The following is a 20,806-nucleotide window of genomic DNA, read 5'->3' as shown; positions in this document are numbered from 1 at the left end:
ACTTTGCACTTTCTCAGATAGCACACATTGAACGTGTTGTGAATTCCTGCTAACTCTGATGGAAGATCTAAAACAACAGTTTGATCATTCAGAATTTCTTTGATCTGAAATGGCCCAATAAATCTCGGAGCTAGTTTACCACGTTTGCCAAATCTGATCACCCCTTTCCATGGCGAAACTTTTAGGTATACATGATCACCTACATTAAATGTTACCGGATGTCTACGCGGATCAGCATACATCTTTTGTCGATATCTAGCTGCTTTTAACTTCTCACGTGCAATTTCGACCTTTTCTGCGGTTATCTGAACAATTTCGGGACCTGCAAATTGTTTCTCACCTGCTTCTAACCAACACGTAGGAGTTCTGCATTTTTGACCATACAACATTTCATACGGTGGCATTCCGATACTCGAATGATAGGAATTGTTGTAAGCAAACTCTATCAGTGGAAGATGCGAATCCCAAGAACCACCATATTCTAAGACACATGCTCTCAACATGTCTTCTAACGTTTGAATCGTCCGTTCACTCTGACCGTCTGTTTGCAGATGATAAGCTGTACTTAGATTCACACGTGTACCCAGATTCTATTGTAAACTGTTCCAGAAGTTCGATACAAACCTAGTATCCCTGTCGAAAACTATTGACAACGGTACACCATGTCGACTAACGATCTCTTTCAAGTACAACTCTGCCAAATCACTCAACGAAGCGGTTTCACGAGTAGCTAAAAAGTGAGCACTCTTTGTTAAACGATCCACTATCACCCAGATCATGTCATGACCTTTCTGGGTTCGGGGTAACTTGGTTACAAAATCCATCGTTATATGATCCCATTTCCACTGAGGAATTTCTAACTGTCGTAGAGATCCATACGGTTTCTGATGTTCTGCCTTAACTTGCGCACAAATATGACATTTCTCAATGAAACCTGCAACATCTGCCTTCATTGTTGGCCACCAATACAATGTTTTCAAGTCTCTATACATCTTAGTACTACCTGGATGCACTGATAATCTCGATTTATGCGCTTCAGTAAGGATTAAATCCCTCAAATCTCCAAGCATAGGCACCCAAATTCGATATTTATAGGTCTTTAATCCTCTAGAATCATTGCATAGGTCAAATTTTCTTTTAGTCATTTGTTCAGTCTTTATGTTTTCGTCATTCAAAGCTACTAACTAAACGGTTTTCAATCGATCAATCAAGTCTGAAACTATCTCAATTCTCATAAATCTAGCATTTTTGACTGTTTTCTTGCGATTCAGAGCATCTGCGACCACATTTGCTTTACCCGGATGGTACTTAATCTCACAATCGTAGTCTTTAATCAATTCTAAACATCGACGTTGACGCATATTTAATTCTTTCTGTGAAAAGATATATTGAAGACTCTTATGATCTGTATAGATTTCACAATGCGTACCATACAAATAGTGTCTCCAAAGCTTCAAGGCAAACACAACTGCAGTTAACTCTAAATCATGAGTAGGGTAATTTCGTTCATGATTCTTCAACTGTCGTGAAGCATACACTATAACTTTATTTCTCTGCATCAAAACACAACCCAGACCTGCACATGACGCATTGCAGTAGACCACAAAATCTTCTGTTCCCTCTGGTAAAGCTAAAACCGTCGCTTGACATAACAACTGTTTGAGAATCTGAAAAGCCTTTTCTTGTTCATCAGTCCATCGAAAGGCTACATCTTTTCTGGTTAACTTATTCAACGGACCGGCTATTTTAGAGAAGTCTTTGATAAATCGGCGGTAATAACCTGCTAAACCCATAAAACTCTTAATTTATATCGGCGTTTTCGGTGAGTTCCAATTCATTACAGCTTCTATCTTAGACTGATCTACTTTGATACCCTGTTCACAAATCACATGACCCAGAAACTGTACTTCCCGCAGCCAAAATTTACATTTAGAAAACTTAGCGCACAATTGTTCCTATTTCAGGATCTCTAACACCAACCTCAAATGTGTAGCATGATCTTTCTCGGTTTTTGAATATATCAAGATATCATCTATGAAGACAATCACAAACTTGTCAAGATATTGACAACACACCCTGTTCATTAAATCCATAAACACTGCTGGGTTGTTTGTTAACCCAAATGGCATAACTAAAAATTCATAATGACCATATCTAGTTCTGAATGCTATTTTCGGTATATCGTTCTCGGTAACACGTACCTGATGATACCCTGAACGTAAATCAATCTTTGAAAAGTAGGAAGCACCCTGTAACTGATCAAATAATTCATCTATTCTTGGTAACGGATACTTATTCTTGATTGTTCTCTTATTCAAATCGCGGTAATCTATACACATTCTAAGCGACCCATCTTTCTTTTTCACAAACAAAACAGAAGCACCCCACGGTGGAGAACTTGGTCGGATAAACCCCTTATCTAACAGTTCCTGAATTTGAGACATCATTTCTCGGATTTCTGATGGAGCTAATCTGTAAGGAGCTTTTGCAACTGGCGTAGCACCTGGAACCAAATCAATTTTATACTCTACTTCACGTACTGGAGGTAACCCTGGTAGATCATCTGGAAACACTTCGGGAAATTCTGACACAACAGGAATATCGGTCACCTGCTTCTTTTCTTTCTTAACATCGATCACATAGGCTAAGAATGAATCACACCCTTTCGATATTTCCTTCTGAACTTTCATTAGGGAAACCATAGGGAAGTTAAGTCCACTGCGCTCTCCCCTAGCTATCACTCGGGATCCGTCGGCCAAACGGAAAGAAATCATCTTCTTATCACACTTAATATTAGCCCTATTAGCTCTTAACCAATTCATGCCTAAGACTACATCAAAGCTAGGTATAGGCATCAATAAACAGGTTAAAGGAAAGGAATGGCCGTCGATTTCGATGGTAATTCCAGACACAGATGATGTGCATGGTGAAATGTCCCGTTCTTATTGATTAAAAACGTTCCATATTAATTGATTTCGTTGCGAGGTTTTGACCTCTATATGAGACGTTTTTCAAAGACTGCATTCATTTTTAAACAAACCATAACCTTTATTTCATCAATAAAGGTTTAAAAGCTTTACGTAGATTATCAAATAATGATAATCTAAAATATCCTGTTTACACACGACCATTACATAATGGTTTACAATACAAATATGTTACAACAAAATAAGTTTCTTGAATGCAGTTTTTACACAATATCATACAAGCATGGACTCCAAATCTTGTCCTTATTTAAGTATGCGACAGCGGAAGCTCTTAATAATCACCTGAGAATAAACATGCTTAAAACGTCAACAAAAATGTTGGTGAGTTATAGGTTTAACCTATATATATCAAATCATAATAATAGACCACAAGATTTCATATTTCAATACACATCCCATACATAGAGATAAAAAAATCATTCATATGGTGAACACCTGGTAACCGACATTAACAAGATGCATATATAAGAATATCCCCATCATTCCGGGACACCCTTCGGATATGATATAAATTTCGAAGTACTAAAGCATCCGGTACTTTGGATGGGGTTTGTTAAGCCCAATAGATCTATCTTTAGGATTCGCGTCAATTAGGGTGTCTGTTCCCTAATTCTTAGATTACCAGACTTAATAACAAGGGGCATATTTGATTTCGATAATTCAACCATAGAATGTAGTTTCACGTACTTGTGTCTATTTTGTAAATCATTTATAAAACCTGCATGTATTCTCATCCCAAAAATATTAGATTTTAAAAGTGGGACTATAACTCACTTTCACAGATTTTTACTTCGTCGGGAAGTAAGACTTGGCCACTGTTGATTCACGAACCTATAACAATATATACATATATATTAAAGTATGTTCAAAATATATTTACAACACTTTTAATATATTTTGATGTTTTAAGTTTATTAAGTCAGCTGTCCTCGTTAGTAACCTATAACTAGTTGTCCACAGTTAGATGTACAAAAAATAAATCGATAAATATTATCTTGAATCAATCCACGACCCAATGTATACGTATCTCAGTATTGATCACAACTCAAACTATATATATTTTGGAATCAACCTCAACCCTGTATAGCTAACTCCAACATTCACATATAGAGTGTCTATGGTTGTTCCGAAATATATATAGATGTGTCGACATGATAGGTCGAAACATTGTATACGTGTCTATGGTATCTCAAGATTACATAATATACAATACAAGTTGATTAAGTTATGGTTGGAATAGATTTGTTACCAATTTTCACGTAGCTAAAATGAGAAAAATTATCCAATCTTGTTTTACCCATAACTTCTTCATTTTAAATCCGTTTTGAGTGAATCAAATTGCTATGGTTTCATATTGAACTCTATTTTATGAATCTAAACAGAAAAGTATAGGTTTATAGTCGGAAAAATAAGTTACAAGTCGTTTTTGTAAAGGTAGTCATTTCAGTCGAAAGAACGACGTCTAGATGACCATTTTAGAAAACATACTTCCACTTTGAGTTTAACCATAATTTTTGGATATAGTTTCATGTTCATAATAAAAATCATTTTCTCAGAATAACAACTTTTAAATCAAAGTTTATCATAGTTTTTAATTAACTAACCCAAAACAGCCCGCGGTGTTACTACGACGGCGTAAATCCGGTTTTACGGTGTTTTTCGTGTTTCCAGGTTTTAAATCATTAAGTTAGCATATCATAAAGATATAGAACATGTGTTTAGTTGATTTTAAAAGTCAAGTTAGAAGGATTAACTTTTGTTTGCGAACAAGTTTAGAATTAACTAAACTATGTTCTAGTGATTACAAGTTTAAACCTTCGAATAAGATAGCTTTATATGTATGAATCGAATGATGTTATGAACATCATTACTACCTTAATTTCCTTGGATAAACCTACTGGAAAAGAGAAAAATGGATCTAGCTTCAATGGATCCTTGGATGGCTCGAAGTTCTTGAAGCAGAATCATGACACGAAAACAAGTTCAAGTAAGATCATCACTTGAAATAAGATTGTTATAGTTGTAGAAATTGAACCAAAGTTTGAATATGATTATTACCTTGTATTAGAATGATAACCTACTGAAAGAAACAAAGATTTCTTGAGGTTGGATGATCACCTTACAAGATTGGAAGTGAGCTAGCAAACTTGAAAGTATTCTTGATTTTATGAAACTAGAACTTTTGGAATTTATGAAGAACACTTAGAACTTGAAGATAGAACTTGAGAGAGATCAATTAGATGAAGAAAATTGAAGAATGAAAGTGTTTGTAGGTGTTTTTGGTCGTTGGTGTATGGATTAGATATAAAGGATATGTTATTTTGTTTTCATGTAAATAAGTCATGAATGATTACTCATATTTTTGTAATTTTATGAGATATTTCATGCTAGTTGCCAAATGATGGTTCCCACATGTGTTAGGTGACTCACATGGGCTGCTAAGAGCTGATCATTGGAGTGTATATACCAATAGTACATACATCTAAAAGCTGTGTATTGTACGAGTACGAATACGGGTGCATACGAGTAGAATTGTTGATGAAACTGAACGAGGATGTAATTGTAAGCATTTTTGTTAAGTAGAAGTATTTTGATAAGTGTATTGAAGTCTTTCAAAAGTATATAAATACATATTAAAACACTACATGTATATACATTTTAACTGAGTCGTTAAGTCATCGTTAGTCGTTACATGTAAGTGTTGTTTTGAAACTTTTAGGTTAACGATCTTGTTAAATGTTGTTAACCCAATGTTTATAATATCAAATGAGATTTTAAATTATTATATTATCATGATATTATCATGTATGAATATCTCTTAATATGATATATATACATTAAATGTCTTTACTACGATAATCGTTACATATATGTCTCGTTTAAAAATCATTAAGTTAGTAGTCTTGTTTTTACATATGTAGTTCATTGTTAATATACTTAATGATATGTTTACTTATCATAGTATCATGTTAACTATATATATATATCCATATATATGTCATCATATAGTTTTTACAAGTTTTAACGTTCGTGAATCACCGGTCAACTTGGGTGGTCAATTGTCTATATGAAACATATTTCAATTAATCAAGTCTTAACAAGTTTGATTGCTTAACATGTTGGAAACATTTAATCATGTAAATATCAATCTCAATTAATATATATAAACATGGAAACGTTCGGGTCACTACAGTACCTACCCGTTAAATAAATTTCGTCCCGAAATTTTAAGCTGTTGAAGGTGTTGACGAATCTTCTGGAAATAGATGCGGGTATTTCTTCTTCATCTGATCTTCACGCTCCCAGGTGAACTCGGGTCCTCTACAAGCATTCCATCGAACCTTAACAATTGGTATCTTGTTTTGCTTAAGTCTTTTAACCTCACGATCCATTATTTCGACGGGTTCTTCGATGAATTGGAGTTTTTCGTTGATTTGGATTTCATCTAATGGAATAGTGAGATCTTCTTTAGCAAAACATTTCTTCAAATTCGAGACGTGGAAAGTGTTATGTACAGCCGCGAGTTGTTGAGGTAACTCAAGTCGGTAAGCTACTGGTCCGACACGATCAATAATCTTGAATGGTCCAATATACCTTGGATTTAATTTCCCTCGTTTACCAAATCGAACAACGCCTTTCCAAGGTGAAACTTTAAGCATGACCATCTCTCCAATTTCAAATTCTATATCTTTTCTTTTAATGTCAGCGTAGCTCTTTTGTCGACTTTGGGCGGTTTTCAACCGTTGTTGAATTTGGATGATCTTCTCGGTAGTTTCTTGTATAATCTCCGGACCCGTAATCTGTCTATCCCCCACCTCACTCCAACAAATCGGAGACCTGCACTTTCTACCATAAAGTGCTTCAAACGGCGCCATCTCAATGCTTGAATGGTAGCTGTTGTTGTAGGAAAATTCTGCTAACGGTAGATGTCGATCCCAACTGTTTCCGAAATCAATAACACATGCTCGTAGCATGTCTTCAAGCGTTTGTATCGTCCTTTCGCTCTGCCCATCAGTTTGTGGATGATAGGCAGTACTCATATCTAGACGAGTTCCTAATGCTTGCTGTAATGTCTGCCAGAATCTTGAAATAAATCTGCCATCCCTATCAGAGATAATAGAGATTGGTATTCCATGTCTGGAGACGACTTCCTTCAAATACAGTCGTGCTAACTTCTCCATCTTGTCATCTTCTCTTATTGGTAGGAAGTGTGCTGATTTGGTGAGACGATCAACTATTACCCAAATAGTATCAAAACCACTTGCAGTCCTTGGCAATTTAGTGATGAAATCCATGGTAATGTTTTCCCATTTCCATTCTGGGATTTCGGGTTGTTGAAGTAGACCTGATGGTTTCTGATGCTCAGCTTTGACCTTAGAACACGTCAAACATTCTCCTACGTATTTAGCAACATCGGCTTTCATACCCGGCCACCAAAAATGTTTCTTGAGATCCTTGTACATCTTCCCCGTTCCAGGATGTATTGAGTATCTGGTTTTATGAGCTTCTCTAAGTACCATTTCTCTCATATCTCCAAATTTTGGTACCCAAATCCTTTCAGCCCTATACCGGGTTCCGTCTTCCCGAATATTAAGATGCTTCTCCGATCCTTTGGGTATTTCATCCTTTAAATTTCCCTCTTTTAAAACTCCTTGTTGCGCCTCCTTTATTTGAGCAGTAATGTTATTATGAATCATTATATTCATAGATTTTACTCGAATGGGTTCTCTATCCTTCCTGCTCAAGGCATCGGCTACCACATTTGCCTTCCCCGGGTGGTAACGAATCTCAAAATCGTAATCATTCAATAATTCAATCCACCTACGCTGCCTCATATTCAGTTGTTTCTGATTAAATATGTGTTGAAGACTTTTGTGGTCGGTATATATAATACTTTTGACCCCGTATAAGTAGTGCCTCCAAGTCTTTAATGCAAAAACAACCGCGCCTAATTCCAAATCATGCGTCGTATAATTTTGTTCGTGAATCTTCAATTGTCTAGACGCATAAGCAATCACCTTCGTTCGTTGCATTAATACACAACCGAGACCTTGCTTTGATGCGTCACAATAAATCACAAAATCATCATTCCCTTCAGGCAATGACAATATAGGTGCCGTAGTTAGCTTTTTCTTCAATAACTGAAACGCTTTCTCTTGTCCATCATTCCATTCAAATTTCTTCCCTTTATGCGTTAATGCAGTCAAGGGTTTTGCTATTCTGGAAAAGTCTTGGATGAACCTTCTGTAGTAACCAGCTAGTCCTAAAAACTGGCGTATGTGTTTCGGAGTTTTCGGGGTTTCCCACTTTTCAACAGTTTCTATCTTTGCCGGATCCACCTTAATACCTTCTTTGTTCACTATGTGACCGAGGAATTGAACTTCTTCCAACCAAAATGCACACTTTGAAAACTTAGCGTACAATTCTTCCTTCCTCAATACTTCCAACACCTTTCTCAAATGTTCACCGTGTTCTTGGTCATTCTTTGAGTAAATAAGTATGTCATCAATGAAAACAATGACAAACTTGTCAAGATATGGTCCACACACTCGGTTCATAAGGTCCATGAACACAGCTGGTGCATTAGTTAAACCAAACGGCATGACCATAAACTCGTAATGACCGTAACGTGTTCTGAAAGCAGTCTTTTGAATATCATCTTCTTTCACCCGCATTTGATGATACCCGGAACGTAAGTCAATCTTTGAATAAACAGACGAGCCTTGTAGTTGATCAAATAAGTCGTCGATTCTCGGTAGTGGGTAGCGGTTCTTGATGGTAAGTTTGTTCAACTCTCGGTAGTCGATACACAACCTGAATGTACCATCTTTCTTCTTGACAAACAAAACAGGAGCTCCCCACGGTGATGTGCTTGGTCGAATGAAACCACGCTCTAAAAGTTCTTGTAATTGGCTTTGCAGTTCTTTCATCTCGTTGGGTGCGAGTCTGTAAGGAGCACGAGCTATTGGTGCAGCTCCTGGTACAAGATCTATTTGAAATTCAACGGATCGATGTGGGGGTAATCCCGGTAATTCTTTCGGAAATACATCGGGAAATTCTTTTGCAATGGGAACATCATTGATGCTCTTTTCTTCAGTTTGTACTTTCTCGACGTGTGCTAGAACAGCATAGCAACCTTTTCTTATTAGTTTTTGTGCCTTCAAATTACTAATAAGATGTAGCTTCGTGTTGCCCTTTTCTCCGTACACCATTAAGGGTTTTCCTTTTTCTCGTATAATGCGAATTGCATTTTTGTAACAAACGATCTCCGCTTTCACTTCTTTCAACCAGTCCATACCGATTATCACATCAAAACTCCCTAACTCTACTGGTATCAAATCAATCTTAAATGTTTCGCTAACCAGTTTAATTTCTCGATTCCGACATATATTATCTGCTGAAATTAATTTACCATTTGCTAATTCGAGTAAAAATTTACTATCCAAAGGCGTCAATGGACAACTTAATTTAGCACAAAAATCTCTACTCATATAGCTTCTATCCGCACCCGAATCAAATAAAACGTAAGCAGATTTATTGTCAATAAGAAACGTACCCGTAACAAGCTCCGGGTCTTCCTGTGCCTCTGCCGCATTAATATTGAAAACTCTTCCGCGGCCTTGTCCATTCGTGTTCTCCTGGTTCGGGCAATTTCTAATAATGTGGCCCGGTTTTCCACATTTATAACAAACTACATTGGCATAGCTTGCTCCGACACTACTTGCTCCGCCATTACTCGTTCCGACACCATTTGTTCCTTTTGTTCTATTAACCCCTGGTCCGTAGACCTCACACTTCGCCGCGCTATGACCATTTCTTTTACACTTGTTGCAAAATTTGGTGCAGAACCCCGAGTGATACTTTTCACACCTTTGGCATAGCTGTTTCTGATTGTTGTTGTTGTTGCGGTTATTATTGTTGTTGGGATGATTGTTGTAGTTGCTGTTGTTGTTGTTGTTGTTGTTGTTATTGTTGAGCCGTTTGTTATAGTTGCGATTGATGTTGCGATTGTTGTTGTTGTTGTATTGGTGATTCTTATCACCATTTTCCTCCCACTTTCTTTTGACTTGCTTCACATTGGCCTCTTCAGCAGTCTGTTCTTTAATTCTTTCTTCAATCTGGTTCACTAGTTTGTGAGCCATTCTACATGCCTGTTGTATGGAGGCAGGCTCGTGTGAACTTATATCTTCTTGGATTCTTTCCGGTAATCCTTTCACAAATGCGTCGATCTTCTCTTCCTCATCTTCGAATGCTCCCGGACACAATAGGCACAATTCTGTGAATCGTCTTTCGTACGTGGTAATATCAAATCCTTGGGTTCGTAACCCTCTAAGTTCTGTCTTGAGCTTATTGACCTCGGTTCTGGGACGGTACTTCTCGTTCATCAAGTGCTTGAATGCTGACCACGGTAGTGCGTACGCATCGTTTTGTCCCACTTGCTCTAGATAGGTATTCCACCATGTTAACGCAGAACATGTGAAGGTATGCGTAGCGTACTTCACTTTGTCTTCTTCAGTACACTTACTTATGGCAAACACCGATTCGACCTTCTCGGTCCACCGTTTCAATCCGATCGGTCCTTCGGTTCCATCAAATTCCAAAGGTTTGCAGGCAGTGAATTCTTTGTAGGTGCATCCTACACGATTTCCTGTACTGCTAGATCCAAGGTTATTGTTGGTATGTAGCGCAGCCTGTACTGCGGCTATGTTTGAAGCTAGAAAAGTACGGAATTCCTCTTCATTCATATTCACGGTGTGTCGAGTAGTCGGTGCCATTTCCTTCAAAATAGTTAAATGGAACAAGTTAATCATACAGAATATTAAGAGTAGTTAATAGTATTTCGTAGCATAATATGAACTCATTTATAAAAGCTTTTTCTTCATATTAGCGTTTTATAAGTTTAAATTCGGGTAGTACCTACCCGTTAAGTTCATACTTAGTAGCTAATATACAATTCAACTACTACAATTCTATATGAAAAACTGATTATAATAATATTTCGCGTTCAAACTTTTATACAATATTTTACAAACTTACAATACCGCTTATTTTACATAAAGCATGAAATATAGCACACAATAACTTTGATACAAGATAGTTGTGAAGATAATTCTAGCTAATACACAAGTCGTTCAGCAAAGGCAATAAAGACACGTAATTCATACGTCCAGAAACAAGTCATGCATTCTGGTTTTACTAGGACTACTTCCCATCCTTGGTCTTGTGCAACATAACCGTTATGGCCGTTGATAAGACATCGTGTTGTAACGTCATCAAAGGGACGAGGGTTACGTAATGTCCAACAGTCCCGTAATAATCTAAAAACCTCATTTCTTACCCCAATTACCGACTCCGTCACTTGTGGAAACGTTTTGTTTAATAGTTGTAGCCCGATGTTCTTGTTCTCACTTTGGTGAGAAGCGAACATTACTAATCCGTAAGCATAACATGCTTCTTTATGTTGCATGTTAGCCGCTTTTTCTAAATCACGAAGTCCAATATTCGGATATATTGAGTCAAAATAATTTCTTAACCCGTTGCGTAAAATAGCATTTGGGTTCCCCGCAATATATGCGTCAAAGTAAACACATCGTAACTTATGGGTTTCCCAATGTGATATCCCCCATCTTTCAAACGAAAGTCTCTTATAAACCAAGACATTCTTGGAACGTTCTTCGAATGTCTTACAAACTGATCTCGCCTTAAATAGTTGTGCCGAAGAATTCTGGCCGACTCTAGACAAGATTTCATCAATCATGTCTCCGGGTAGGTCTCTTAAAATATTGGGTTGTCTATCCATTTTGTGTTTTTAAACTGTAAAATAGACAAGAGTTAGTTTCATAAAAAAAATACTTATTAATACAAGCAATTTTTACATATATCATAAAGCATAAGAACACTATATTACATATATTACACCACACGAATACAACTATCTTATTCCGACTCGCTCATTTCTTCTTCTTCGGTTTTGGTTCGTTTTGCCAAGTTTCTAGGGATATATGATGTTCCCCTAATACGAGTAGTCGTTGTCCACATTGGTTTAGAAAAACCTGGTGGTTTAGAGGTTCCCGGGTCATTGTTACAACTTAAGGACTTCGGGGGTTGACGATACATATAAAGTTCATCGGGGTTGGAATTAGATTTCTCTATTTTTATGCCCTTTCCCTTATTATTTTCTTTTGCCTTTTTAAATTCAGTTGGGGTAATTTCTATAACATCATCGGAATTCTCGTCGGAATCCGATTCATCGGAGAATTGGTAATCCTCCCAATATTTTGCTTCCTTGGCGGAAACACCATTGACCATAATTAACTTTGGTCGGTTGGTTGAGGATTTTTTTTTACTTAACCGTTTTATTATTTCCCCCACCGGTTCTATTTCTTCATCCGGTTCCGATTCTTCTTCCGGTTCCGATTCTTCTTCCGGTTCCGACTCTTCTTCCGGTTCCTCTTCGGGAACTTGTGAATCAGTCCACAAATCATTCCAATTTACATTTGACTCTTCATTATTATTAGGTGAGTCAATGGGACTTGTTCTAGAGGTAGACATCTATCACATAATATCAAACACGTTAAGAGATTAATATATCACATAATATTCATATGTTAAAAATATATAGTTTCCAACAAAAATGTTAAGCAATCATTTTTAAAGAAAACACGGTCGAAGTCCAGACTCACTAATGCATCCTAACAAACTCGATAAGACACACTAATGCAAATTTTCTGGTTCTCTAAGACCAACGCTCTGATACCAACTGAAATGTCCCGTTCTTATTGATTAAAAACGTTCCATATTAATTGATTTCGTTGCGAGGTTTTGACCTCTATATGAGACGTTTTTCAAAGACTGCATTCATTTTTAAACAAACCATAACCTTTATTTCATCAATAAAGGTTTAAAAGCTTTACGTAGATTATCAAATAATGATAATCTAAAATATCCTGTTTACACACGACCATTACATAATGGTTTACAATACAAATATGTTACAACAAAATAAGTTTCTTGAATGCAGTTTTTACACAATATCATACAAGCATGGACTCCAAATCTTGTCCTTATTTAAGTATGCGACAGCGGAAGCTCTTAATAATCACCTGAGAATAAACATGCTTAAAACGTCAACAAAAATGTTGGTGAGTTATAGGTTTAACCTATATATATCAAATCATAATAATAGACCACAAGATTTCATATTTCAATACACATCCCATACATAGAGATAAAAAAATCATTCATATGGTGAACACCTGGTAACCGACATTAACAAGATGCATATATAAGAATATCCCCATCATTCCGGGACACCCTTCGGATATGATATAAATTTCGAAGTACTAAAGCATCCGGTACTTTGGATGGGGTTTGTTAAGCCCAATAGATCTATCTTTAGGATTCGCGTCAATTAGGGTGTCTGTTCCCTAATTCTTAGATTACCAGACTTAATAACAAGGGGCATATTTGATTTCGATAATTCAACCATAGAATGTAGTTTCACGTACTTGTGTCTATTTTGTAAATCATTTATAAAACCTGCATGTATTCTCATCCCAAAAATATTAGATTTTAAAAGTGGGACTATAACTCACTTTCACAGATTTTTACTTCGTCGGGAAGTAAGACTTGGCCACTGTTGATTCACGAACCTATAACAATATATACATATATATTAAAGTATGTTCAAAATATATTTACAACACTTTTAATATATTTTGATGTTTTAAGTTTATTAAGTCAGCTGTCCTCGTTAGTAACCTATAACTAGTTGTCCACAGTTAGATGTACAAAAAATAAATCGATAAATATTATCTTGAATCAATCCACGACCCAGTGTATACGTATCTCAGTATTGATCACAACTCAAACTATATATATTTTGGAATCAACCTCAACCCTGTATAGCTAACTCCAACATTCACATATAGAGTGTCTATGGTTGTTCCGAAATATATATAGATGTGTCGACATGATAGGTCGAAACATTGTATACGTGTCTATGGTATCTCAAGATTACATAATATACAATACAAGTTGATTAAGTTATGGTTGGAATAGATTTGTTACCAATTTTCACGTAGCTAAAATGAGAAAAATTATCCAATCTTGTTTTACCCATAACTTCTTCATTTTAAATCCGTTTTGAGTGAATCAAATTGCTATGGTTTCATATTGAACTCTATTTTATGAATCTAAACAGAAAAGTATAGGTTTATAGTCGGAAAAATAAGTTACAAGTCGTTTTTGTAAAGGTAGTCATTTCAGTCGAAAGAACGACGTCTAGATGACCATTTTAGAAAACATACTTCCACTTTGAGTTTAACCATAATTTTTGGATATAGTTTCATGTTCATAATAAAAATCATTTTCTCAGAATAACAACTTTTAAATCAAAGTTTATCATAGTTTTTAATTAACTAACCCAAAACAGCCCGCGGTGTTACTACGACGGCGTAAATCCGGTTTTACGGTGTTTTTCGTGTTTCCAGGTTTTAAATCATTAAGTTAGCATATCATAAAGATATAGAACATGTGTTTAGTTGATTTTAAAAGTCAAGTTAGAAGGATTAACTTTTGTTTGCGAACAAGTTTAGAATTAACTAAACTATGTTCTAGTGATTACAAGTTTAAACCTTCGAATAAGATAGCTTTATATGTATGAATCGAATGATGTTATGAACATCATTACTACCTTAATTTCCTTGGATAAACCTACTGGAAAAGAGAAAAATGGATCTAGCTTCAATGGATCCTTGGATGGCTCGAAGTTCTTGAAGCAGAATCATGACACGAAAACAAGTTCAAGTAAGATCATCACTTGAAATAAGATTGTTATAGTTGTAGAAATTGAACCAAAGTTTGAATATGATTATTACCTTGTATTAGAATGATAACCTACTGAAAGAAACAAAGATTTCTTGAGGTTGGATGATCACCTTACAAGATTGGAAGTGAGCTAGCAAACTTGAAAGTATTCTTGATTTTATGAAACTAGAACTTTTGGAATTTATGAAGAACACTTAGAACTTGAAGATAGAACTTGAGAGAGATCAATTAGATGAAGAAAATTGAAGAATGAAAGTGTTTGTAGGTGTTTTTGGTCGTTGGTGTATGGATTAGATATAAAGGATATGTTATTTTGTTTTCATGTAAATAAGTCATGAATGATTACTCATATTTTTGTAATTTTATGAGATATTTCATGCTAGTTGCCAAATGATGGTTCCCACATGTGTTAGGTGACTCACATGGGCTGCTAAGAGCTGATCATTGGAGTGTATATACCAATAGTACATACATCTAAAAGCTGTGTATTGTACGAGTACGAATACGGGTGCATACGAGTAGAATTGTTGATGAAACTGAACGAGGATGTAATTGTAAGCATTTTTGTTAAGTAGAAGTATTTTGATAAGTGTATTGAAGTCTTTCAAAAGTATATAAATACATATTAAAACACTACATGTATATACATTTTAACTGAGTCGTTAAGTCATCGTTAGTCGTTACATGTAAGTGTTGTTTTGAAACTTTTAGGTTAACGATCTTGTTAAATGTTGTTAACCCAATGTTTATAATATCAAATGAGATTTTAAATTATTATATTATCATGATATTATCATGTATGAATATCTCTTAATATGATATATATACATTAAATGTCTTTACTACGATAATCGTTACATATATGTCTCGTTTAAAAATCATTAAGTTAGTAGTCTTGTTTTTACATATGTAGTTCATTGTTAATATACTTAATGATATGTTTACTTATCATAGTATCATGTTAACTATATATATATATCCATATATATGTCATCATATAGTTTTTACAAGTTTTAACGTTCGTGAATCACCGGTCAACTTGGGTGGTCAATTGTCTATATGAAACATATTTCAATTAATCAAGTCTTAACAAGTTTGATTGCTTAACATGTTGGAAACATTTAATCATGTAAATATCAATCTCAATTAATATATATAAACATGGAAACGTTCGGGTCACTACACATGGAACCATTTTACCATCAGCTACTTCTATTCCCAAAGGCTCATCTAACATCCTAACAGGCAACTTCAACTTATCATAGAAGCCTAAGGACATAAAAGATCGATTCACTCCAGAATCAAATAACACACGAGCTGGCAAGGAATTAACCAAGAACATACCGGTAATGATGTCATCAGTAGTGGTTGCAGCGTCTACCGTCATCTGGAACGCCCTTGCCTCTGCTGTTAAAGGATTCTTTCTCTTCTGCCCGGCAGTAGAAGCAGAAGATCCCCCAGAAGTTGCTGACCTCGCCCCTGACCCTGCCCCAGAACCGGCTCTTGACGCAGATGTACAATTCGCTGATCTATGACCTACCTGATGACAAGTCCAACACACATCGGACTTAAAGGAACAAGTTGTTGTTTCATGACCTAGTACTCCACATCTCAAGCATCTTCGGGTCATTGGAGAACATGGACCGGCATGAGTCGACTTACAAACATTACACCAACCAGACTGACTAGAACCCGATCCACTCATACCAGACTTACTTTTCTGTTTAAACCCACCTGACTTCTTACCACGAAATCCTGATAGCTTACTTGATTGCTGACTAGACTGACCACCTGTTTGACCCTCTGGTATTCCCCCAAAAGATCCACCTTTTGAACTTTCTCTCTTCGCTGCCATTATATCACCTTCAGTAACTTTAGCCATCTCATGAGCATGTGCCAATGTGGTTGCAAATCTCGCAACTGTCCTATATTCTGGCTTAATCACTCGCATAAAATGCTGAATCTTATCCTTTTTAGTCGGTACCCACTGTTGAACAAACCTTAACTTCGATGTAAAATCTATGAAAACCTCATCAATCGTCATGTTTTCGGTCATTTTAATACTCAAAAACTCAGTTTTCAATCTTTCCATCTCATACTCAGAACAATACTGCTCACGAACCTTAGCAGCGAACTGTTCCCAAGTTATCTGACTGATCTGTTCTTTGGGTAAATATGCAGTGATAGAGTCCCACCATTCCATTGCTTCACCCTTAAGAAGCCTACTTGCAAACAGTACCATAGATTCAGGCTCACAGAAACATGCTTCTAATGCTCGTTCCACTTCTCTTAATCAATTGAGCGTCGCTGTAGGGTTTGTGTAACCACTGTACTCAGGGGGTTTACAGTCCATAAACTGTTTATAGGTACACTTCCTTCTTGTCTCAGGGACTTGAAATGGGTACATCATTTGATTAGGAAAAGTCTGGTTAAACAGAAATGGCATTTGATAGTTTTTATAGGTATTTTGTGGAAACTGCGATTGGGAACTGCCACCGGCTTGATTATAAAGGTTTGAAGGAAAAGTTGTGTTAACGCAGTGGTATTAGGGTTCCATTGCGCCCGTTCCTGTTCTAATTCCTTAATTTTCTCCTGAGCTTCTAGTAACCGACTTTGAAGTTCTATTACTTCTTGAGAAGTTTCTTCTTCTGAAGACACATGTCCATCTTCGTCAGGGGCTCTGAATGTACCAGTTCCAGGGGCAGCAGGGCCAGTAGCGTTAGCTTCGTTATCTGTCATTGCTGCATTACCACAACACTCACACCAAAGCTTAGTATAAATTCTGTTAGTACTAACAACTAACACATATCCTGTCCAAATACTCACTTAACCCATCCCCAGCATGTTATGTTTGACATGACTCTTCTAAGTTTGGGAACATGACATGTAGATCACAATGCACATGCTGCCAAACGCAGCTCTGATACCAACTTGGGGCACCGCTATATTTTTTTTATAATAAATACGTGGCGGAAGCATAATATTAATTAAATACGATATCGACATTTGTACAAACCGATGTCACGTGTCATTAAAACAATTTACATATTAACAGGAAGAGACGTAAATACATTCTGTTTTCAAAAGTACACGGTTCATATTCTAAAAGACCACATCAGAGTTAACCCTGTCAAACATAACATCATCATGCCCGTCTTCTCCCAAAAGCACTATCTACAAAAGCTAACAACCTGTAGGGAGGAGATGGAGGGGAATTAGCACGAAGCTAAGTGAGTACGACTAACTACAGGCCATAGCATACACAAGTGTTATACTAATCATGACACAATAGTCTAACACACAAACATCACCCAAGTGCCGTCTACAGAGACTCTTGCGGCTCGGCCAAACCATTAACCACCAGCTGATCAGACTGGGGCTTACCAGAAGTTCCTCCACCACCGTATGTATATACATAATCCACACGCGACGGACGCGTCATTCACATATATATACACCTCGACTGTCTAGGCTACCACAGAGGAACCCAACCCGTAGGTTGATCTCTATTACCGAGGCTACCACACAATAGGGATGCACTGGGCTCCAGCAGACAAGCATCCACTAACATGCAGTCATCACAACATCTAACTAACCACAACAATAAGTATATCTAACAAGCATGGCAATCATAATATAACATGCTTCTATATACTATATTCTCCAGTTAGTCCCACTCACCAATTACCAGCAAACAAGAAGGTATTCAGCTATCTAATCACTGAACCTTCTCTTTCTCCTTTTCTCCTGAGAAAAACATATACACAAGTTAGTTTCTATCCGATAGCACAAAACAGCACAATACTGAAATTTTTGTCAGAAAAAGTATCCGCTAAAGATTTTTTGCTTAACACTTATGCACTTTCAAAATTTACATGCACTTTCAAAATTTACATCAAAATCATCAAAATCAAAACGGGCAGCATAACGGCTAAAAATCAACACTTAGTAAAAATTTCTACTGCATAGACCATCGATCGATGGTCCCATCCATCGGCCGATCGTCAACACACCATCGGTCGATGGTCTCCCCCAATCGGTCGATTGTCAAAATTACATCTGCTGGTCAGAAGTCATACACCATCGGTCGATGGTCTTGTCCACCGGCCGATCGTCCATCACCATCGGTCGGTGGTCAGAGACCATCGGCCGATGATAGTTCATCTACAGAAGCTGAAGACCAAGTGACGGGTTTCACCCAAAATCGACCAATTCCTGCTCTAGAGCCCATTTATGACCTCAAAACTGACCAAATCGAAGACACTATACATTCGGAAACATAAACCCACAAGATTTGGACTCAAACAACATCAAATTTAACCACTTTGACCCAAATTACTCACTTTGTAAAAACTAACACAAAAACTCAATTTTCACAAAGATTAAAGCATGAAAACTTGTGATTCTTACCTTGATAGAATCAGTAAATCACAAGGAACACGAAAATGTAAATGATTTGAGCTCTAAAACAAGAATCAAGGATTAGGGTTTGGTAGGTGAGGGAGATGAAGAACGGGTTGTTTTTGGGAAAAGTCTAGAAAATGCAAGAAGGGGATGGACATCAGTCTATTATTTGGGATTAAATCCCATGCTGTGTAACTCACGGGTATTTATCAATTATCTGATATCTTTCGTACGATATTTGGCAACCCAAACGAAGTCCAAATTAAATAAACAAACCTGTTCTGTGACCCTTGTCACAAACTGGTCCTAACCACATCATCAAATAATAATAAATGTTAAATTAAAATAAAAACATATAATAACGCAATACAAACTTAAGGACAATCTCGCAATCTTACATCTAGGCCAGATTGAGGATGTTACAAATCTACCCCCCTTAAGAAGATTCCGTCCTCGGAATCTGGTCAGGGTCAAACAACTGGGGATAACGCGCCCTCATTAACTCCTCGGTTTCCCACGTCAAGTTAGAACCTAAACTGTGCCGCCATTCCACTAACACCATTGGAATCTGTTTCTTTCTTAACTTTGTGACTTTCTTGTCCACTATTCTAACCGGCTCTTCTACTAGTTTCTTAGTCAAGTCGACTTTCAAATCTTTCAATGGAAGAATCTGACTTTCATCGTCTACTTTGCACTTTCTCAGATAGCACACGTTGAACGTGTTGTGAATTCCTGCTAACTCTGATGGAAGATCTAAAACAACAGTTTGATCATTCAGAATTTCTTTGATCGGAAATGGCCCAATAAATCTCGGAGCTAGTTTACCACGTTTGCCAAATCTGATCACCCCTTTCCATGGCGAAACTTTTAGGTATACATGATCACCTACATTAAATGTTACCGGATGTCTGCGCGGATCAGCATACATCTTTTGTCGATCTCTAGCTGCTTTTAACTTCTCACGTGCAATTTCGACCTTTTCTATGGTTATCTGAACAATTTCGGGACCTGCAAATTGTTTCTCACCTGCTTCTAACCAACATGTAGGAGTTCTGCATTTTTGACCATACAACATTTCATACGGTGGCATTCCGATACTCGAATGATAGGAATTGTTGTAAGCAAACTCTATCAGTGGAAGATGCAAATCCCAAGAACCACCATATTCTAAGACACATGCTCTCAACATGTCTTCTAACGTTTGAATCGTCCGTTCACTCTGACCGTCTGTTTGCGGATGATAAGCTGTACTTAGATTCACACGTGTACCCAGATTCTGTTGTAAACTGTTCCAGAAGTTCGATACAAACCTAGTATCCCTGTCAAAAACTATTGACAACGGTACACCATGTCGACTAACGATCTCTTTCAAGTACAACTCTGCCAAATCACTCAACGAAGCGGTTTCACGAGTAGCTAAAAATTGAGCACTCTTTGTTAAACGATCCACTATCACCCAGATCATGTCATGACCTTTCTGGGTTCGGGGTAACTTGGTTACAAAATCCATCTTTATATGATCCCATTTCCACTGAGGAATTTCTAACTGTCGTAGAGATCCATACGGTTTCTGATGTTCTGCCTTA

Source organism: Rutidosis leptorrhynchoides, chromosome 4, assembly GCF_046630445.1.
Source record: "Rutidosis leptorrhynchoides isolate AG116_Rl617_1_P2 chromosome 4, CSIRO_AGI_Rlap_v1, whole genome shotgun sequence".
Lineage (NCBI taxonomy): Eukaryota > Viridiplantae > Streptophyta > Magnoliopsida > Asterales > Asteraceae > Rutidosis > Rutidosis leptorrhynchoides.
The sequence above is the reverse complement of the archived record's forward strand: the minus strand, read 5'-3'. Positions refer to the sequence as shown.